Below are 23,935 nucleotides of genomic sequence, written 5' to 3'. Positions count from 1 at the left end.
AACTTCTGACAACGTGCGGTGGTGACTCCTCTGCTCCAGTGAATGGTTGAAGTCAGCCCTTTCTCTGCCTTCATTTACTCTTTTCTCCAGCAACTCAAATTAGCCTACAGATAGCCCAGCAAGACTTGCTACTTTCTTTTGAGAGATGTGAAAATGCTGGCTGTCTTTCACTCTGTCTTGTCTTCAAGAAAATATCTCTGCAGTATTTCATCATGCAAGTTTGCCAGGAAAGGTCAGCGAATGCACTAAGAAGGAGGTATCTTAAATATCACTCAAACCCACTCTTTCCCCTGACACCACTCCTTCTCCTGCCTTCCTGCCACAGTCAGACTTTTTCACTCATTGTCTACATTCACTGCCTTCTTCCCACATCTCTGATGCGATACTTAAGCCATCTCAACCTGGCTTTTAGCCCTCATTTCTGCTAAAAATATTCTCTCTGGTCGTGGGTACATGGAAATCACGCAGTAGAGCCTGACTAGAGATCTCAGCAGGATTCAGGCCAGTGGATCGCCACCCTAAAACGACTTCTTCCCTTGACTTCCAGGAAATAACACTCTCTCATCTTCCTGTTACTTTTCTGACTATGCATTCTCACATTCCTTTTAGCTCTCCTTTAATACAGCACAATTAGATGTCAGCATTACCCAAAGCATGATTAGGGACCTTCTTTTTTTTTTTTTTTTTTTAATCTCGGGAATTCCTGAGTGATTCAAATAATAAAAGAACACTGGAGAACATATCCTTGAAATTAAAAGGCCAGAGGCTACTTCCCTCCAGCCATTATGTCCATGTAAGAATGTGGACCCAGTGTTGCCAAGTTTGTTTTTAATTTTCAGATAAATTAAAAAATCCTATTTTTACATAAAAATAATACGCTTTTTCCATTTTTGTTTAGAGCAACAATGGAGTAGTTGTAGCAGACCAAGCCTTGTGGCAAGGAAAAAAACTATAACTGGATAAAAAGAAATTTTAATACCTGTTTGAAGTCATCATAGAACAACATTAAGAACTGAAAGGCTGTGATCCAAGAGAAAAGAATAACACTGCGGTGAGTCCACCATTCTACACAGTTTTTCCCTCAAGGCATTTGCCAATTACTGTAGTAAGTGGTACTAAACAAGAGATCAAGTTGAATTTTAAGGCTAAGAGCTTTCAGCGGTCTCATGGGGCTGGGAGTGGGGAAATGGAGTTGAAAGTTATCAAGGCATCTTGGAATCTAGGGGACTATGTTTGGGAGGAAAGAGATTTGAAAACTGTGAGCATAACTTTCTGTGCTGCTTTTTACCCAGAGGGAATTGTTTATTCCTCAGACTCTCAACATGAGAGGCTGAGAAGCTAAGGAGGAAAGATTCGCTATGGAGCTGGAAAGCCAAGCAGGGCTTTTGCTAACCTCCAAGGGCTAGGGAGGTGGAAACTGGCACTCAGGGCCTGGCAAGGGGAGTGGGCCCAGGTGAGCAAGCTTTGTTTTTAGTGAGAGTTTTGAAAGGTCCTACTTTAGGATTACTTCAAACTAGAACTAAAACAGTTCTCACTGAGCCTTGAAATCAGTTTTAATGCTCCCATTTTCTGATTGAATCAAGGTGATCAATTCCTATTGTAATTCCTAATAACTAAAAAATAAATTCTGTCTTCCAGAAATTAGTATTATACAGAATTGCTATACTTTCCCTGCACATCATCCAGCATTCAATAAACTGGTTGGAATCATTCTTATCTCTGTCTTAAGTTATGCTTTTCTCTAGCAACCTAAATTAGCCTTCAGATGGGCCAGCAAGCCTCGCTTTCTTTAAATTTCTGATATATGGCAATGTTGATAGTCTCCTTTACTCTTTTTTTTTTTAATAAATAAGTAAATAATTACTGTGAATAACAGAGAGACTCAAATTACAAAAACTAAGCATCTAGAAGACAGATACAGCCCACAGATGATCCAGATATAAAGTAAAGACTTTAGAGTAACTATGATTATTACCATGCTCAAGAAATTGGAAACACTTGCAGGCAGTATACTTGACCAAAAAGAGAAAACTAGCTTTGTTCCTTCCAGTAGGCCTAAAAATTAAAGGAGAGAATATTCGCCATTTTTGACAGAACCTTGACTAGAATTGAGGGCACACAGGCAGACACCAAGGAGTCTGACAAGATATGGTTTGTCTGCCACCTGGGAATCATAAGTAAGAGTATCCTGGATGATCTCATCTTTGCCAAAAACCTGATGGTTAAGTGTTTTTCTCCCTATTAAGAAGTTTTCAGAAACCACCTGAACATGTACCACAAGGCCCTAGTATAGAGATACAGGAGCTCAAGTTGGAAGATCTAGAAGCAAATGCAATTATAAGCCTGTTTTTGTAGGTCTGAAATATCTACCCAAGCACAGAAATTGTGGGAAATGTGAAGCTGTGTCTGGAAGTGGACATGAATGCCCTTCAGGTTTTGCTTTCTTCAAACACGGTCTCTGAGCTGCTCCCCATGTATATGTCAACTCTCACTTCAAACTTCATTGCCTGGCTGCGGAAAGCATTAGAAACAGACCGGAAAGACCAGGTAGAAGAAACTGAGCCTGGAGCTGACCAAAGTGAGTAACAGCACTCAACAATCTCTGGCATCACTCTTCAGATGTTTGAACAGATTCTTCAAGTTGCAGCTCAAATATGTGAAGATTTGGAAACAAAGGCACTAGTCTGTGTTCCCAGCTAAACAGATACAAAGATGAGGCTCAGCTGTATAAAGAAGAACACCTGAGAACTGGCAGGATATAAAAGCAATCATCAGCAACTGCCAGAATCTAGTCAGTTTAAAAAGTTTGTAATTAAAAATGAAATGCAAGAAGGTGTATCTCTGAGCAACCACACATGGGTGGTACTTGAGACATCATTACAAAAGAGGCTGCAGCAGCCTGCTAGAGGAGCTCTTGATCTGAAGCAACATTTCAATGAGCTAAAGCCAAAGAAGAGGCTGGTAGGCTCAGATGCTATAGACATGATCTATGTCACCATGGAAGAATATTTCAATGGTTTTGCCAAAATCAAAATACCATATGGAAAGAGGATGATGGCCAGTGGTGGTGGAGTACCCGCAGGTCCTCATGCAGAAGCATATCTCATTCTATGTTCTCAGGGAACACAAAGACAGTGCTGAGAGAGGGTCAGGAAGGCTGAGCATCTCCTCCCTGTTCCAGAAGCTGGCTTCTGGATTTGGCAAAGATATGGACTTGTATGGTGGCAAAATTATCACATTTCAGAAGTTATTAAACTAAGGACCCTTCTGTGCCCTACTTGGAAGTCTTGACTCTGGTCAACAAATCCCCAGACATCAGGGATGACCATGTCAGCATGCTGCTGGCCACACCAGGCAATGCCAGCTGGAACACAAAGCAAACCACCATTGAGCCTGGACCAGGGTCCAATACAGGCAAATCAAAATGATGTGCCCATCTCCAAGGAAATCTGTTCTGAATCTGAACATGGCAAAGCTTTTCAAATAGCCTATCAGTTATTAGCTTCATGTACATTTTTCTGCACTTATCTCCACCTTCGGAAATATATCAAAGCAAAAGTGACTCTCAAAGGTTTACATGAGATGTTTCAGTTTCCAGAATCTGTCTCTCGAAGGGCCAACCATGCTGTTTGTGAAGTGCACATGGATTCTTGACTGACAATTACCCTACTGGATGGGATTCTTCAGGCTTTCTCATTCTTATTGTCCACATCCTTTGTGAGGAAAAATGTTGATGTCAAATGCCTCATGGTGGATTGGTAATCATGGTGGTTAAAAGATGTGTGGAGGGAACAGAGGCTCTGTCTTCATTCATGTTTTGCTCCTCACTAATTTCTGCATTGTGTAAAGACTTCTAAAACCTGGATGCTTAATAAAAGAGGCTTAACTCTTGCAGAGAAATGAAAATTGGAGAAAGAAAAATTGGGTGCCAAGATGGATACATTTACTGAATTTGGTTCTAATTGTTTTTTCAGTGGAGTCTTTAGGGATTCCTACATATAAGATCATGTCATCAACATACATAAACTATTTTACTCTTTATTTCCCATTTGGATGCTTCTACTTTTTTTACTTATCGAAATGCTCTGGCTTGGACATCCAATACTATGTTGAATAAGAGTAAAGAGCAGGCATTCTTGTCTTGTTCCTGATATTAGAGAAACAGCTTTCAAAAGTTTACATTGTTTGATAATTTCAGCCTTCAAGTCTTTCAACTCTTTGGTTAAAATTATTTCTGAGTATTTTATTGTTTTTGATGCTATTATAAATAGGACCGTATGTCATAAGCAAACAAAGATAACCTATTCATTCTTTCTAACTTGGATGCCTTTTCTTTCTAGTTGCTCTGGCTACAACTTCCAATACTATGTTGAATAGAAGTGGTGAGAGTGGGCATCTTTTTGAATGGGCATCTTTGTGATCCTTTCATTTTTGTTAGCATTTTATATCTAAAATGCCTGATGATTTCAATATTTCTGTTCTTAGAAATCTAATTTTTATGTTTTTTTTCTGCTGACTTTTATACTTGCCTGCATTCTATAGGCTTGCTGATATTTTATTTTAAGCGTATTGTTGATCTTGGTCTGTGGAAACACTTATTAAATGTCTCTGAGTAATAACTTTATAATAGTCATCAGCCCCTAGGCAAACTGCATCACTGCAAGCTGTCCACTACTGGAGCCTGACAACCTGCTGCATCTCTGGCCATAGTATATGAATTTTTGTTTGTTTGTTTGTTTGTTTCTCTGTCTTCAGTTATAATCCATAGAGAATCCCTGCACCTTTTGTGTAGCCAGCAATGCCTCAAAACACATTTCCAATGCAGGGTATATTTTTCTTTCAGTGAAAGGACCCTCCCAGAACACCTGTCAACTATAATGGCAGAAACAAAAGTTCTAGCTTATTTTGGCTAGAAAGCAAATGAGATGTTTTCATGATTAACTTTGATAAACTCTGGCCAAAAGCAATTCTATGCAGGGGTCAGGTGGAAGTATGGCATAGAGATGATGGAGGTGGATGCCAATGAACTCAATTATTCTTGAACTTCAAAACCATCTGGCATTTTGAGGAGTGACAGGTTGGGGGAGTTAAGAAGGAAAAAGGACTCTTGGCATGTGCACTGGCATTCTTATGGATGGCTTCTTTGGCAGAGATAGTGGTATAGTGGCTTAGAAAATCAGATTGGATGCTGTTATTGTGTAAAAGGAGCACATTCAGTCTATACTATAACATTGTTTATTTGCTTTTAGAGGCCTGTATGTATATAACTCTCTCCTTCTTGTATCCTTTCTTTTACTTTTCTTAAAAGATGACTTAAAATGATATCTTATAGAACCAAAGAAATTAGACTTCCTATTCCTATTGCATAGATCTCCTCAGGGACTTTCCAGGTTGTGGGGCTTTCCACAGTGACCTCAGTGGGACTGGGAATGGAGGATTAAACTAGAGCCATTGCAACCAGGAAAAGGCTAAGCCCATGTGTCACCCTGTGTCTGCCTGTCTTCCATCACAGCAGGAACTGTGCCATTATTTTTGAACAGCAAAGGCCAATCACCTTAATAGTTCAACAGTTCTCCTGAGTGGTCGATCAATTTTACACATGGGTTTTACCTGTGTTTTCGGTGCTTGAATCTGCTCTAAGGAAAGAGCCTACAAACAAGCTGATTCAGTGTCAGATGATGGGATATGAAATCCAGCTAGCACAGTGGTGCACAAAGTAATGATTACAATCTGCTTCTACCTGACAAATGGGAATAAAATGCACAGATAGTTGAGAGATGGCAGTAGTTGCTTTGTAGTGCCTGACAGTCACCTTTATTCTCATAAAATACAAAGCAGACAGCTACAGTCTCAGCTGACTGAGTTTCTGTTGTCCTGGCTCCTCAAATAGCCTCAAAGTAAGTTTTACTTTGATAGTAAATCTAGAAAACGCATACTCAATAAGCCCTGGGCTTTTGCTGAGGGGACCAGAGGCTTGATCAGAAGAGGAGAAGTAACTCTGACTCTTAGGGAGCCTGTATAGTTAAGGATTTGATATAGAAGTCTCCTTCAGTGCAAGTCCACAAATTAACACACACTGAAATAGACTTGTCCCTTTACAAAATTATCAGTACTGAGTTTACTACTACTGGCATTTGAAATCATAGATCAAAGTAGCAGTGCTATCTAAAACACATGTAAATTGATATCTTCAGCCCTTACATCTCCCCTGTGTTTACTAATCTCATCACCAATATTTTTGATAGTATGTGAAATGTCATATGGCCAGAAGAGTATTGGTTTTGGAAAGTTGTTTTGTTCTGGACTTTCACATCCAGGGCTCCATTTTGGTCTCTGACTATTAACCATTACTGATCCCTATGACTAGAGCCAGTGGCAGAGCCCAACTCCTCCCAAGATCCAAACAACTAGAGGACAATGAGAAATGGGAGAATCCTGGGGCATGGATGATGTCTCACTCATTCGATTAAATGTAGTTACCTCAGCTGATTACAGTCACATTGGAGATAATCAATAAACATTTCAGAAATAATTAATAGTTGAAGATGGGAAATTTATCCTTAGTTTTTTTTTAATCTACTATGTGAGTCTGGTCACATTTTTCATTAGTTTGAAGCACTTTATAGGTAAGAAACTCTTGGATTTGAAAGGTGGTACATAAAAGAGTGTGGCAGGGCTGAATGAGACTACAAAGCCATGGGAATGGGCTGAGGGTGAGGAGTTATGAGTTCCAGAGAGCAAAAATTTGATTCTGAAGAGAAAATCAGGGTCAAGGCTGCTTTTGCATAATTCTATTATTACCAAGAAGAAGAGAAATAATCATATTAGATGTGTGCTATATTGCTTGGTGGCTCTGCTTACCTTACTTTTGAAGTCAGACAAGTTTAAATGCTTTGTGTGGATGAAATATTCAGAAGGCACCCAATCAATAAGGCAGGTGCTGCCAGAGCTGAGCAGGAATGTTTTTTGATGTTGACAATGACAAACATTCTTGTGCAGAAAGGAGTAATCTATTTGGTCACAGCTAAGAAAATGGTTTGGAGAACAAAGTAGTGTCATATGGGAGTGTGGCCCCCAGGTAGGCCAGCTGCTTGGTATCAGTGTGGTGGTGGGTCACCCAGGAGCAAGGGCAGCCCTTTACTGAGCCTCCGTGGCCTCTGAGTGGAAAAGTGGGTATTTGCACACACAATCCCATAGGGCTGTTATCAGCATCAATTCCACCTCAACCATTTTTACAGATCAAGCCATCTCATCAATTTGTATACAGCTTATGATTGGCATTGCCTCTCCCTGAAGTTCAGCACAGTCTACAGCAAGTCCTGTGCTCATTAGGGGCTCTGCTGACTCCAGGTCAGGCTTGTCAGAAGCCTTCCCCACAATGGACCAAAAATAGCATTTTTCACCTGTCCCCCACCATAGAAATACCCAGTATAAAGAAAGAGAGCAATAGCTGTGGTCTTGTGAGAGTCAACTATGAACATTTCTTCCAAATTCCAGTGATGTTACTAGCTTGAAATTGGCTATAGTGGGAATATTTGCACCATAGAAACCAGCAAAGTCTACAAATAATGTTTTTGAGTGTTTTTTTTTTTCATTTTTATTTTTATTTTTAAGATCTTTTTGTTAAACATTTACCAACACAATATGGGTGAGGTGCAGGGGGTGCAAAAAGAAGGAATATAAAACTCAAAGACCTTAATTACCCTCTTCCCTGGTGCTGCTTAGATGGCTCAGCTGAACCTCTTCTTTGTAGTTTGACAGCCACTGCAGGCCATAGCCAGCCACAGGAGGTTTGTGTGTGCTTTTGTTTTTAATCAGATTTATATTTTAGAAAGGTAACCCTGCCCACAATGTGTTGGATAGACTTGAAGGGTATAAAATAAGAGATAAAATCAGAGGCAAAGAAATCAGATAGTAATCTAATTGCCCTTGTCCAAATGAAAATTATGAGGCTTGAATTCAGAACTGTGGGAATGGAGAAACAATTATGATGCATGTTAAAGATATATAGATCACAGGAGTTACTGATTGATTGGGTGTCAGGGTAAAAAAAAAAAAAAAAAAAAAAAAAAGATACTAGGTGATAACATACAGGTTTCACCAAAACAGAAGGATTATCAGATTCAGGAGGAACTTTTACAACTTATGTTTAGAGCAAGCTGAGATGTCTGAGAGGCAGGTAAATAGGGCTGAAGGTCATAGGAGCGGAGTTGACTTGAATGCATTTTGAAAGTCAGCAGATGGCAGTAAGTGACAGCAGGTGATAAGAAGGGATTACTTAGGGGTGGTATAAAGTGAGAAGAGGACTACGGAATAAACAACATTTAAGGCACATGCAAATAAGAGTCAACAGAGGACAGGAGAAGTTCGGTTAGTTAAGTGGTGGAGAAGCAAAGAGACAGAAGAGTTAGAGTATTGGATAGCCTTTAGAGTAAAATATTAGGTTAAGATCAAGAAAGGGGAAATCAAAAACAAAGTATGCATTATGTTTAGCTGAGGATTGTTAGGGCCTTTTGATGGATCAGTTTCTGGGAATTTAGGGACTGCAGGTATTTGAAGAACAGTGATTAGAAGATGGAAATAGCATAAAACAAGTGAAAAAAAACATGAATTCAAAGCTTGGAAAGCAAGAAAAGGCACAAGGAGATACAGGATTAAGGGAGGACTTTATTTATAAAATGGACAACAGACTTGATCAAATTTTATTCTGTGCAGAAGGAACCAATCAAGATGAAGTTTCCAATTTGTGAAAGAGAAAGAGAATCACAGATGCAATCAAGTCTCAGATGAGACAGGAGGGTCAGTCAAGAGCACAAGTGAAAGGAATGACCTTATGAACAGAAATAATAGTTCTTTCTATAAGATATGAAGGATGGAGGTGGGAATAATTGCAAATATAAATAGATTTTAGTCGCTAGAAATTGAGAGAGCTTAAACCTCATGTTCTCAGATTTTGTTCTTGAAGGTCGGAAGAGTTGAGGATAGTGTTGGAAGTTCAAAATAAGAACCATTGGGAATGAAAGAGTACTTAACACTCCATTATAAACCAATATTACATTTTAACACTTTTATACACAGGCATAATTTTATTGTTATTTCTGGAATATTTTATGTCCCTTCCACTTAGCATCTATCTGTACTTATTATACTAATAAAAGAGTAATATGCTAATTAGACCAGATAGACCAGACATCTTCTGGACATCATTCTGAATATCCTTCCTGACAAAGCCAGGGTGGCTCCACCTGATGTCCTGAGTGCTTGTGGTCAGCCCTGGTGAAGCCAGCCTGGGTCCTGGATGCCTGCAGCTGGCCAAAGGGAGAGAATCCCAGGTTTCAGTTGCCTGTGGCTGGCCAGAGGAGGGAAACCTAGGTCCCGAGTGCAGGGGCCAAGGCAGAGGCAGTTGGGGCAGTCAGGCAGGCAGGCAGAGGTGGTTAGGGGTAATCAGGCAGGCAGGCAAGTGGTTAGGAGCCAATGGTCCTGGATTGCAAGAGGGTGCAGGCCAGGCTGAAGGACCCCTCCCCCCACCCCTGCACGAATTTCATGCACTGGGCCTCTAATCACAGATACAATAGCATATATCACAATGCATTACTATTGCTCATTTGATTACCTTTCTTTTCATCTAGCAATAAACCTAGATAAGATAGGAAAAGAGCTTCTAGCCTAGCAGTGTGCCTAAAGTAGAATGGGTGATTAACAAATCTTTTTTGGCTGGAAAAATGATTGAATAATCAGTAGATACCCTAATTCATCCAATCTTCCCAGCTAAACTATAAACTCTACACATTTAATTGGATTACACAGCATTTTCAGTACATAAGAGCTGCATAATCAGAATACAATAAAATAAGTTGGGCCACTTTAAGACCAAAGTGTTGACATAAAAATCAAGAAGTAGATTTTAGCCGAAACCAGTTTGGCTAAGTGGATAGAATGTCTGCCTGCGGACTGAAAGGTACCAAGTTCAATTCTGGTGAAGGGCATGTACCTTGGTTGCGGGCACATCCCCAATAGGGGGTGTGCAAGAGGCAGCTGATCAATGATTCTCTCTTACTGATGTTTCTAACTCTCTATCCCTCTCTCTTCCTCTCTGTAAAAAAATCAATAAAATACATATTTTTTTTAAAAAAAAAAGAAGTACATTTTAAGAAAGAAGCTTGTGATGAAGTAATGGAGAAATAGAATTCAAAACTAACTAAACTTGTATAAGAAAATACAACTATCTGCCTCCTCCCAAAAGCTTCTAGTTATTAATCTCTCCCCCAGTTTTAATGAAAGTATCCTTTGATCATCTCAGTGCTCAATGTTTTCCTTTTTTTTTTTCCGGAATGGACATGTCATATACAAGGATTACCAGCATCCCTCGCCTGGAATACTCTCTGGCTTCTTAGATTGTAAACCCTATTGCCTGAAGAACCAAGATCCAGGGCAGGTAACTAGTTAGTGTCAGATGCATCCCTGCATTGTCATTTCTCTAGTTCTAAAATTGAGCTCCAAATTTCCAGTCCTCTGTACTTACAGACAGAGAGAAACCCTTCAAACAGACAATGAAAATCAGCTCCTCCCTGCCCTGTCTTGAGGTGTCCCATAGCAAATGATAGTGGCAGGGAAATGTCTTAATACATGTTGTTTAGCATAATAGATGTTCAGATGCAGTGTTAGTAGAAACAAGCTCAGTTAATTGGTCTCTCAACCTACATTAGCTCTTGCATTGCAGACAATTATTCAGGGGCCAGACTGCCCTTTGCATGGCCATTAGAGCCCCACACGCCGGGATCAGGAAGATTCTGGCAGTTGGGCAGTGGACCTGGTATGAATGACTGCAATGAGTTGTGTGTGCAGCTGCACCACAGCCCAAGCCATCTGTCCATTTATGAATGTGAGACCTTAAACAACAGATCTTAAAGGTGACAAAAGGAAGCTGATGTTCAGGAGAGAGAAATCTGGGTTCTTCCAAGAGCTGGAACACTGTAGAAATGTTTGAAGATTTTAGATTTGAAGGATATGCACCTAATACTAGCCCTGCAGCAAAACTTCTAATGAACTAAGGGCCCATTTCTGCTCTCTGAGATTTGGTGTTTTTAGAATGCCTGGGACATAGAAAGGAAGGATATACTTCAAGGAGACACTGCTACTCAAAGTGAGCTCCTCAGACCAGCAACACCATCACCATCTAGTATGGTGTTAGGAATGCAGATCTCAGGCTCACCTCTGAGTCACTGCATCAGAATTAGCTTTTGGCCAAGATCCCAAGGTGTTCCACTTGCCCATTAAAGTTTTAGAAGCAGCCCTCCAGGCAAGGGTTAAGCAAACACATTTTATGAGAACACAGTGTGTTCATTCATTTGCCTCTTGATTGTTCTGCTTTCACATTATGATAGTTGGGTTGAGGAGTTGTGATGGAGATCTTGTGATCTGCAAGCTTAAATTATTACCTCCAGCTCTTTGCATAGAGAGTTGGCCAACTCCTGCTCTACACAGAAATCTCAGTAACCAACCCATGTGACTAATATTTGTTAGGCCTCAGAGGGCAGGTTAGTACCAGATATTTAATTTGCTGTTTAAATGTTGTCATGGATCTTGTGGAAAGATGGAGAAATATACGTTCCATAATAATGATCTCAGTTCTAGGGATAGGAATGTTTAAGTTTATACAGGCTCTAGAAAACCCCTGACAAAAACCTTGAATGCTCTGACACCTTGACTGAGTCAAATGATTTGAAGGATCCCTTCCCTTCCTCATTCTCATGGTAAATAAAGAAACAATGGTAATGATTATTGTCCAAGAAAAGGGGGGTAGGGGAAGGTAGAAGAGAAAGAGGGGATAAATGGTGATAAAAGGAGACTTGACTTGGGATGGTAAAGACACAATACAGTATACAGATAAGGTATTATAAAATTGTATACCTAAAACCTGTGTAACTTTATTAACCAATACTACCCCAATACATTCAATTAAAAATAAATATGGGATTATACTATTTTAAAGTAAAATAAGAATTATTTCTACAATTACATTTTAGTAGAGGCCAAGTGCATGGATTTGTACACATTGAAAGGTAATTAATTAGAAGGTGGTTGGTGGGGCAAGACTGGGTGAGATGGGTCAGACATGCCCGGACCCAATCTCCTGCAGTATCTCCCCAGCTAGACACACCTGGGGTGGCATTCAGGCTCCAGGGGCATCTGAGGAGTGAGTGGGGTCCCTCCAGCAGGTGGGGTTCCTCAAACTGCGGGGATTGGGCCAAAACCAGCAGTCCAACATCCTCTGGGAGGGGTCCCAGAGTGTGAGAAGACACTCTGCAAAGTTGCTGTCACTCAGCAGCTCCTGTATTAAGCATCTGTACCCTGGTGATCAGTGCACATTATAGCTACCAGTTGGATGGTTGCTTACGTTTTTATATATACACTAGTGAACTGGTGCACAAAATTTGTGCACCTTCTCCAATCTGGGACCCCTTGAAAGCAGTCATGTCCTACTGCCAGTTTATAAGGATCAGGCCTAAACTGGCAGTCGGACATCCCTTTCACATTCCAGGACTGCTGTCTCCTAACCACTCACCTGCCTGCCTGCCTTCCTGATTGCCCCTAACCACTATGCCTGTCTACCAGCTTGTCCCCAACTGCCCTCACCCCCAAAAGCCCCCCCACCAGCCCAATCACACCCAACTGCCCCTTTTCTCCTCCTCCTCCTCCTCCTCCTCCTCCTCCTCCTTCTTCTTCTTCTTCTTCTTCTTCTTCTTCTTCTTCTTCTTCTTCTTCTTCTTCTTTTCCAGCACCGCCTTGAGCAGAGGCCAAGGCTGGCTGGAGGCTTGGCTTCCTCCATCACCAGAGGAAACCCAAACCTCCTGCTTGCTCCAGATCTGTGGCCACTGCCATATTTTTGGGGATTTATTTATCTTCTATAGTTGAAACTTTGTAGCCTTGAGTGGAGGCCAGGAATGGCCAGGGCAGGTGGGAAGTTTGGTTTTGTCCATCGTTAGGGGTAATCCAAGCCTCCTGCTTGCTCCAGCTCCTTGGCCACTTCCATCTTTGTTAATTTGCATACTCACTCTGATTGGCTGGTGGGCAGTAGCGGAGGTACAGTCAATTTGCATGTTTCTTTTTTAGTAGTGTAGATAGACTAGAGGCCTGATGCACAAAATTCGTGCGCTCAGGGGTAGGGTTTCCTCAACCCAGATTGCAAGAGGGTGTGGTGCATGATTGAGGCCAGAGAGGGATTCAGGAGGTTGGCCAGCCAGGGAGGGACCACGGGAGGGCTCCAAGGCATATCCAGCCTTTCTTGCTCAGTCCCGATTGGCTAGACCCCAGCAGCAAGCTAATCTACCAATTGGAGTGCCTACCCCCTGATGGTCAGTGCACATTATAGTGAGCAGTTGAGCAGCCTTAGTATATCATTAGCATATTATGCTTTGATTGGTACAGATGACCGGATGACCAAACACTTAGCATATTAGGCTTTTATTATATAGGATTTGTTCTAATAGCATTTCAAATGAATTGTTTATGACCTTCCATTAAAAATATAAAATAAAAAAAGAAACAATGATAACCTTGCACTTACAATAAATCACCACATTTCTGTGTTGCACACTTGATAGCATATTTATTGTGACTGCAAGTACTAACTTTTTTCCAAATATACCAAAAGGTTTGAGTTTATGCCAGAGTTTGGGGATAATTTTATACTCAATGAGTCACCTAAAGAAACTGCATTCTCTTCCTCCTGATTTTCACTAGAGCAGAATGGTAAAACAGGTGTGAATGCTCTGCTTTACATATGGCAAGAGGATTGTTGAAATATGCATTCCTTCCTGCATGCCATAAAGAGCTTAGGCAGAGACTCCACAAAGGACTGCAGTGACTAATGGGGAAGGAGAGGCCTGCTGAACCAACATTTCTGAAATTGTCGAGATATTTTGATAGGAGATCCTAGACTTGTACTCTCAAGAATATTAAAGAAGCACTGCATTGTGTTTCTGAAACCCTTGGCATTTTTTCAAGTGCGCTCTCTCTCTCTCTCTCTCTCTCTCTCTCTCTCTCTCTCTCTCTCTCTCTCTCTCTCTCTCTCTCTCTCTCTCTCACACACACACACACACACACACACACACACACGCACACCAACGAAAGCAAGTCTGTAGCCTCAGACTCCAGACGCAAGCATCAATCATAATCGCAGCACTGCCAGCAGTCATGTAACTGCTTAAAGACCTCAACAGCCTTCTGGCACTTAAAGGAGGGGAAAATCATCTAATTAATCACAGGTGAAACAGCTTGGACTGTCTCTAAAAGCCCCCGAATTTACTGCCAAGCTTTGATGCTAATTTTCTTTCTAAGTAACCCCCTAAAGAAATTTATGATTCAGTAATTAAAGTAATGAATAAAGAGATACTTAGGTGGAGGGAAACCAGGAGAGGGAAAAAAGTCTATATTTCCATCCTGCAATAAAGGCATCTGGGCATGGATCATTTGTGAACCCCAACTTAAAGGTCCCCAAGTGGCTTCCTTCCAATGAATATTTTAAAAATTCAATATTTGAAAGACCCAAATGAGGCATATAAATGAAGTTGAGAGCAGGTCACTGCTAGAGTCTGTAAGACAGGAAAGGAGATCCTTTGGACTTTGTTTTTAATGCTGCAGCTTTTGTCCTGTGGGACGATTGGTGGTGGGTCCTCTCTGGGAACTGATTGGCTAGCATCACTGGGTTTGATTTAGAGATCTCACCTTCCTCATACCCTTCATGACCCTGCTGGGAGAGATCCTAGATTTTGGTATTTAATTGGCTGGGGGGGAAAAATCACTCTGATCGCTTATACAGGAAGTGTTCAGGGAAGGGGTTTGGATTTTATCATCCCAGCTCTGTCCTGTCCTCTGTCTGACACTCAATATTGGAACACTCCAGGAATGGGAGCTTTAGTTAATTGGCTACTCTAGTTTTCAGAATTAGACAGATATACCCCTCATTTCAAAGATGAATCAAACAAGTTCCAACTAAACTCCAAACTGCCCAGAGCTCTAACTGCTGCTGAAAAATCTTGCTAGCAACTATTTTTCTGTCTTAATTAATACAATGTAATAAGCAGAATGCTTTTTTAAATAATTCAGAATCTTAAATTTTTGATTGCGAAGCTTTTTGCTCTAATTTATATCTGCCTTCAAGATAGTTTAGGAGCTTTTTGAAAGCAAAGATCAGAGCAGGTCCCCAAAATGTTCCTTTACCAAGTCTAGCAGAATATGGGCACTAATAATTTATTATTTCTTGATAGTATCATAGATTTATAACAAAGGACATATAATAGATTGTACTAAATAAATATTGACTCAAAAATGTTCTGTGAAATTTTAGTTTTGGGTTGTTTTGTTTTTTTTTAACTTAGTTACTGTACATACTTATGTGTTTATTTTTCCCCCTTCTGTAAAGGGAGGGGTGAAAAAAGTTGAATCAGAATTTGATATTGAAGTGAGCTTATAGATTTTTAACCTTAAGCTTCATTTCAGAGCTGAGAGACTCAGAAAGGTAAAAGAATTTGGCCAAGATGCACAGCCATTTAATGAGTAGTTAAGATTCTGAGAGCAAGACATATTTCACTTGTAAATTGCTCTTTCCTTACCAGTGAACTATGTTAAATTATTTGCCTTTTGAGCTTCCTTTTCTGACTTACAAAACAAAAGCAAAAATATTCATAGCTATAGTAAATATCAGATGTGCTAATATAGGTATGCTCAGCATTGTGCAAACACAAAAAATACTTAGATTTTCTTAGGTTTTTCTATTTGTAATTATTGTGTGTTTAATTAGAATTTTATTTTTATTGAATGAATTATTTTTTATTATCTACAATTCCTTACTGCCTGCTGAGGAAGGTCGAGCCATAGACAAGGGTGGCAGGGCCCAATGGGTGTGATGTCCCCCTGGAGCTAGACCAGAGCTCAGTTGCTCTACTTAAGAAATAGTTGCCTATTTGAGAGGCCTCTCTTTCAGACCTTCACCTTCTTTCCTGAACAACACAGAATGATACAAAGTTTGGACCTCATTTCTAATAGAGGAGTGAAAGATCTTCCCCCAGAGAAAGCAATTCCAGGACATGAGTGAAGCCCAGAAAGGAGGTGGAGGGTAGGAGTGTGTGTGTGTGTGGGGGGGGGGGGGAGGCGGGGAGAGGGGTTCTTCGGGGATTTAGAGCTTCTCCTGGTTTTCCTGAATTGGCCAACATTTCAGGTCATGATCTACTAAGCCCTCATCTCACTGACCCACTCCTCAGCCCTAAAAGCTTCTGTGCCTAGTTCTCCTCTGGGCCTTTATCTAAAAGGCTAGGGAAGTTGGAGGATCCTGCCAAATAGGAATTAAAAATGACAAAACAGCTGATTAGATCTGAGGTGACAAGAATGAGAAATAAAAGCCATTAGAGCCAATTTGCAATGTGCCCTCCAGGAGTCAAGTTTCAAGGTGTTCCTCCAAGATTATTAATGGCAGGACAGTGTTTTCCGTGCAGGAAGCTGGTACCTGAAACAACACCAGTGTCCACACACTGCATTCTAGACAGTAAGAGGGGCCTGCTCTCATTCATTTAGTCCCACTGATTTGAAAAGATGCCCTAATTTGGCTGTCAGGATGACTGCTCAAATAGGCACCCAGTGTTTGGAGGACAGATTTCCACAGTAAATAGTTTTCTTCTATAGCAGGGGTTGGACAACTATAGCCTGTGGCTTACTCTGGTCAGCTTTCTAATTTTTGTTTGGTCAACTAGCAAAGAATGGTTTTTCTTTTTTAAAATTCTTCAAAAAACTCAAAAGAAGAATATGTTAGGACATATGGTTATTTTATGAAGTTTACCTGCCAGTGTTTATAAATAAACTTTTTCAAACTCGTTTGTTTTTATGTAATCTGTGGTTGCTTTTCTGCTACACCAGCAGAGTTGAATATTTATGATTGAGACTGAGAGGCCCATGAGCCTCAGTTATTTACTATCTAGACATTTATAGAAAAAGTTTGTCACTCCTGTTTTATAGGACTCTACATAAGTCACAACTTAGCCAAATACCGTTATGGTTTTTTATAGAAGAATATGGCCTCATTGTAGACTCACAGCACAGAAGTCAAAGTGTCCACTGTTTCCAGGGACACCACCCAACCCTGAGAACAGCAAGTTCCAGGATCCATAAAAGGACACTAAAGTTGAGGACCACATGGCCATTCAGACACATGAGAAGGCAGCTGTTCCAAAAGCATTACAAACGTCTTATTTTTTTTCAGAACTCTCCCAGGCTATTGATTAGGAATCCCTTATAGATGGTGCCCAAACGTTTCACTTATTGAGATAAGTGAGAGCCTGGATAACTCCTTCTTGTGTCCACCTCTGAGTTATCATGCATTCCTGTATCATTCCTATGCTTGGACTTTTTTGCAAGATTCTATGGAATTCCCTTTCACATTCAAATTTGGTTGTGGCCCTCAATTGGCACAACCAGTTGTTTCCAAGACACTCATCCTTCTGAGTCATAGATTGCTTATAAAGTCATTTTTCAATCAATTGTTGTAAGTGAGAACCAATAGGGTGATGCTGCAATAGAGAATGATGTTGCTGTTGTTTGGCCGACAGATGGATAAAGATGAAGAGCTGCAGTGACACTGGCCTGGGAGCCTCAGACCCATCTATACCAATAAAAGACAAACATGCAAAATTGACTGTCACTCCATGATATTCACCAGCCAATCAGAAGTGAGTATGCAAATTAACTTGACAAAGATGGTGGCAACCCTGCTCCCCAGCTACTTAGGGCCTCTGGGAAGCAGGCATGTAGGCATAGAGTGGCCAGGCAGGGCAGGATGCCTGCTATGAGGGAGTCAGCTGGGGAAAGGGGGCAGGGAGGGAGCTACAGAAGTGGTGCTCCAGCTGGAGTGAAGACTGAAGGCAGGGGCCAGGGCAAAGGCCTGGGTCTTGGGTGCCAGAGGAAAACTGGTGCCAGCAGCCAGGGGAAGGAAGGCCTATTGCATGAATCTTCGTGCAACCAGCCTCTAGTATCTCATAGGATCAGTCATGAAGTACCTCACTCCCAGACATATTCATTAGATGCAAGTGGCCAATGGGCTTATTATCCCTTGGGATAGATGGATACTGGATTCAATTCTGGTCAAGGGCACGTGCCTTGGTTGCAGGATCCTCCCTGGACCAAGCCCTGGTCAAAGGTCATGCAGGAGGCAACCACTCAATACTTTTCTCTCACATGAATGATTCTGTCTTTCCCTCTCTCTTCCACTCTCCCTAAAAATCAATGGAAAAATATCCTCAGATGAGGACTAAAAATAAATAAATAATTTAAAAAATAATAGAAAATAGTGCAGTGGAAAAACAGGACACATCAAAGAGAAGGAACAAACAAAACAAAGGGGCTTTGGGAGCATAGCCCCTGGACAACTTCATGAAAGAGATGGAACTAGAATTAAGCAAAAAAGAGGAGTTGGATTGCACTAGTCAGAAAAGGGCATTAATGGAATTTTTGTGGTGAAAGGTCTTAAAAACAGTGTTAATTAATGCATCCATGATAGTTGGTGGCAGAACCAATTTCTTGACTTCCTAATTGAACACTCTTTCAGAAAAGTAAGGGGTAAACAAAGACCCTTTAGCCAGTGTTTCAATAACTTGAGGAAGGAAGATTCATGATTTATAGTTTTCAAAATGTTAAAATGCTTCTTAGATAGCCTGATGTTTGGTGAGGTGGACAGAAGAAAATGAGAGGGATTTTAATCTGCTCTTTTATCAGAAGAGATAAAATGTGGTCAAACAATCTCTTTCATGGATTAATACAAACACAACATCCTTCATTTTTAGGGCTTCTCAGATAAATAATCATTGGATTAAATTAGCCAATGCAGGTCAAGTGTCACCCAAGAAAATCCTGCGTCAAATGCAGGAGCTGGATCACAAAGAAGACTTTTTTCCTTTTTAGTTTTTACAAGTTCTTTCTCATAAATCTTCACTGTGTGTGTGTGTGTGTGTGTGTGTGTGTGTGTGTGTGTTTTGTTTTTCTCTTTTCCATAGTGCAGAATCTCTGATTTATGGATATTGAAGTTTCTTTCCAACAAATTTGGAAGAAAAATAAAACTCATTTTGGATAGTGACCTCATAAAGGAGATGGAAGGAAAGGTGTGGAGTTAATTTAAATGACTTCACAGGGTCTTTTTTTGTTTCCTCTAAATTTCATCCTTTTAAAAATGCATCCCTGAGTTATAAGCAGGTGCCATCACATCCAACTGGATAGAAATTGTGAGACACTCAAGTTAATGGACTTGCAAAAAAGTAGGTCATATTGGAACCTGGCAGAAATGGTGTCTGAAAGCAAGAACCGTGACATAATACCCAACTCACGCATATTGATATCACAATCCCCTCAGAGCATCACCTGGAAACAGAGGCCCTATGAGCAAAAGGCTTGCTATCAGAAAAGTTCCCTGTGCCTCCCCCAGGGGTGGCCAAGAGGTAAACTATTGGAAGTTGAAATTTCACCTGAATGTGTCTCTGCCTCCTCGGGTGTTTTCTACAGCTCTGCATATGCCATCAAGAGCCTATCTTTTGAGAAATAGAACTGTTGATGTCAGTAGCTTCCTTTCAAGGCTTCAGGGTAAATTTCCTAATTATTGAGACCCCTGCCAGCCCTCCCACCTGGTCACCCGCTACTAGAAGAGCAGGTTTACCAAAGGCTTGGCAGTCAGCATGTTCTGCTTATTGCCTTCCAGAGAGCCGAAATGATCTTACAAAAGGCACAAGGCCACCTTTAGCCTAGAAAATAGCAACAAGAAAGGAAGGAAAGAACAATTGCTCTATTTTAGAGTAAATGTGTGAAAATATATAGAAGGCAGATACCCTTCCTCCATTTCATAGTAAGGAATGTATAGTGTTGTATAGTGTAACTACCCTTCAAGAAAAACAAAAAAAACCCACACCACTAATTGGAAGTATGCAACTGTTAAAATGAAAAGGCTCTTTAAGTAGAACAAAGTTTGCTCCTGTTGAAGCTCAAAGAGTCTTCAGGTTTGAACTTGCTTTTCTCTTTTCCTTATTCTGCCAGTCACAGGAAGCCCGAAACCCCTTTGACACTCACCACAATGATGACAGATCCTCCCCAAAGACTCTACAGCCCCAAACAAATGCATTGTTCTCCCTGTCAACCCACTATTGAGAGGGGAACCACAGTGGAGCTGCAACTGGCCTCATTTGTTAGTGTTAGCAAGTGCCATGTTGAAGCTCATTACCCCAAAGAAAGCGAAATCTGAGAACAAGTTCCTGAAACCAGGCTCTCTGTGGAATCAGGGGCCTTTCAGCAAGCCCAGGTTCGATTGCACCGCCTGCAGCTGGTGACTGAGGGCCACTTGTTCCTCTTGGCCAGTCTTGAGGAACCCATCTCTAGAAAGTGCTGTCATAGGCTTGTTTTGACCAGGACATGTATATTTGGTTTTCTAGTTCAGTTTTCTTTCCATCACTACATACTGCCTTTCTATGGAGCAAGGGAACACAGTGGCTAGGACTTTCAGGAGCACCTTGGACATGTGGCTTTCTGAGGCAGAAATGGTCACTCTAGCATCCTAGTCCCTGTGTAGGGAGGCATTACCCATTTCAGCATTACACACATGATTGCATTTTGCATAATCAATAGTAGTTGCTAATACATCAATCATCCCTTATTAGAGTGTGATCTCTTAAAACACAGGAGCTTTGAGGACAGGTATGGACCAACAGAGGGTATAGGCTTTGGCTGAATTTGCCATATGTTCAGAATCAATTCTTGAACCTTTCTAAGGCCCAATTTTTCCCTCTACACAATTAAAAAAGAAGAAGAAGGAGAAGGAGGAGGAGGAGGAGGAGGAGGAGGAGGAGGAGGAGGAGGAGGAGGAGGAGGAGAAAGGAATGTTATGGACTGAATTCCGACCCGACCCTCCCCAAAATTCAGATGGGCAAGGAAGGAAGTGGCCTGGGTTCTGGTTCTAAAATGTTTGGCTCTTACAGTCACAGAACCTTCAGTAACAACTAATGATCCAGACTTCAGCTAGAAAACTCTAAAATGTAATACGTTGATCTTTATTCTTCCTATCAGCCACCACCCACTCCATGGTCTTCAACTTAGTATCACTGGCAGTATTGGGCATCTCTGATTCTAAGCTCCTCTCCATACTCTCCTTCTTCCAACCCTCACCTATTTCCCCATCATGTAAAATCAGCAGGTTGAAGTAATCTTTATGGTTCCTTCCAACTAAAATAAATCTATGATTTTATGATTCTCTGAATCCCAGTGCTGTGATAGCTCTAATTTCAGGCTTGTCTTTAATTCTTTGCTTTGCTTCGCAGAGCAGGAGAATAGCTTATGTTGCAAAATGCATCCCAGAGAGCAGCGCCCCAGAGACCAGGAACAGAGTGAACACAGGCGCAGCTAATGAGGAACACAGCACCCTGACCAGGTAGAGGAGGGGAGAGAGGCTTGTTTGTGGATTGTGAAAAGCTTTGATTTGCAATTTGGCAATTCTGATAATTACAGGGCCAGGGAAGCCGGGAGTGAAATGATGGTGGAGATTTTTGTTATGAGAGCTGTTCCAGGGATTTCTCTCTAAATGGCTGTGTTGGAGAATAGAAGAGTTGGCAGAGAGCCAAGGATAGACATTGAAAGGAGTGCACTAACTTCCTTACCTACCTAATTTTAGGAGATAATGCATATTTCCTATGCACATTTTTTTTTATAATACTGGAAGGGAGGGGCTTTCCTTGTTAAGAAATGGAAGGTTATTGACTTAGCCTTATACCTGCAAAGCATGTCTTCTCAGATAAGTTTAAAGACAGAACTCAGGCTAAGTAATGCATAATTTAAAAAACTTCTGCAAGAATTAAATGAGATAAAATGGAAGATGGAATTTGGAAGTTGTCATATGATAAGCCATTGTAGCAGGCTATAGCAGAAGCAGCACTGGCTCTGTAGACAAAAGAACTGGTCAAAATCTAGCTTTGTACTTGGCACTTAATCAGACCTTGTAATCAAGCCTCTTTAAGTCACACTTCCCCTAACTTTAAAGCAGTATATACATTTTGTAATTGTAATAATAATTATAGGGTTAGTTTGGGGTTGGTAATTAGTAATAATAATAATCAGATTTCAAAAGGCAAAGAAACCATTTTCTAGAAACTTCAGCTTTATTCCTGACTCTGAAAAATTTTCTTTTTGAAGTTCTCTCTCCATGGATTTGGCTAGGTCAATAATGTTCTGGTCATGAGAGCTCAAATGGTGTTTTTAAGTTTTAGAGTTCCGAACCAAACCCTATTGCAGCCTTTAAAATTGTGCCATGAGGAATCACTCACCCTGGGCCACCAAGGAGTGATTTACCTTTTTTAATGTCTCAGGAAGGCATCAGAAAGTTGGTGAAACAAACTAGTCAGTCTTTATGATGCTGACACAGAATAATTCCAATTGTAACATGCATAAAATATTATATTTATAAGTGTTATGGTCATATATAAAGACACATTGTAGAAACACTATGGGTATCTTTGGATGAAATTATGGATGATTTTTGGCATTTTCTCTCTATTTTTATTTTTTTGTTTTTCTTAGTAAGCATGAATTTTTGAATCATAAAAAAGATTAAATTGTTCCTTAAAAATATTGTATTAGTCCAACATTTTGTCCAAATATTGTCTTATCTCTCAATTATAATTATTTTTTACTGTTAGGCTCTAGTAGCCCTTTAAACCAAAGGAGGGTCTTTTCCTGAGGTTTCCATGCCTTTAAAGATGTCTGAGAGAAGCCAATTAGGAAGGCCACTCTTTGCTTCCTAAACCTGTAACAGCTTCATATTTCCTCTCCTTTTACAGATCATTAACCAAAAAATATGAGGCCTATTTCATGTCAAAACAAACAAACAAACAAAACCCAGTACTTAGCATAGACAGAAAGTGGGACTTACTCAGGACTGGGGTTTTACCAGGTTAATATTATGAAAGGAGAGAAGGCCAGGGTGTTTGGGGTGTATGCAAAAAAGTAATTGTAGTGATGGAGCTTGGAATCTAAGCTGGGTAAAGAATACAATTGAGGTTAGTGTGGATGGAGTAAAGAATAGTGAAAACTTAACTAGCATTGATAAATTGGCAATCCTTGTAATCCCAAAGATTTGTTGGAGTTAAGTTGCTTAGAAAAAATGAGCAGAAATATTAGGAAGTGGTGATCAATGCTAGAAATCAAGATTTTTTTTTTTTTTGCGGGGGTGAGGGGTGGTGGTGGTACTGTTATTATTGGTAATGATAAAGACTATGCTCTGACCAAAGGAATGTGTGGCTAAAATGAAGAAGTGCATTATGTATTGAGAAGAAGGGTAAGAAACTCAGAGTCCAGGGTATTCGAAGGATTTTCTTACCTTAATGTTGAGGTCACCAAGCATGAAAACAAAGAAAGTCTGGGAGAGGGGAGAACATGTCACAGCAGGGAAAAGGAAGGGAGGAAACAATGTTCAATCTTTACTAATTGAAAACGGGAGGCCCCACCATAACTGGTTTGGCTCAGTTGATAGAGTATCGGACTGTGGACTGAAAGGTCCCAGGTTCTATTCTGGTCAAGGGCATGTATCTTGGTTGCAGGCACGGTAGGAGGTGTGCAGCAGGCAGCTGATCAATGTTCCTCTTTCAATGATGTTTCTAACTCTCTGCAAAAAATCAATAAAATGTATTTTTTTTTAAAAAGAAAATGGGAACCCCAGAAGCACAGTTTGAAACTGGCTGGAGGATGGTGTGTGCTTCTAAGAGCAGGTGAAAGCAAAAGCCTGGAAGCTTGGAAGATGGGAAAGGTGGCAGTACTCTGCTCCAAGGCTGTGCTGAGAGAGAAAGCCTCCACTGGAGAGCACAGCAAGAGGTCAGCATCCTATAAGCAGCAGGCTTAAACTAGAATAGGAAAATGAGGAAAG

The 23,935-nt window shown here is 40.7% G+C and overlaps 1 pseudogene; it reads left to right on the top strand.

The window, feature by feature from the left end:
• Positions 1-1,964: 1,964 nt before the first annotated feature.
• LOC118729717 lies at positions 1,965-3,487 on the top strand (annotated as a pseudogene).
• Positions 3,488-23,935: the final 20,448 nt, after the last annotated feature.

This window comes from Pipistrellus kuhlii, unplaced genomic scaffold (genome assembly GCF_014108245.1).
Source record: "Pipistrellus kuhlii isolate mPipKuh1 unplaced genomic scaffold, mPipKuh1.p scaffold_m20_p_3, whole genome shotgun sequence".
NCBI lineage: Eukaryota > Metazoa > Chordata > Mammalia > Chiroptera > Vespertilionidae > Pipistrellus > Pipistrellus kuhlii.
This window is presented reverse-complemented; position numbering and strand designations above follow the sequence as displayed.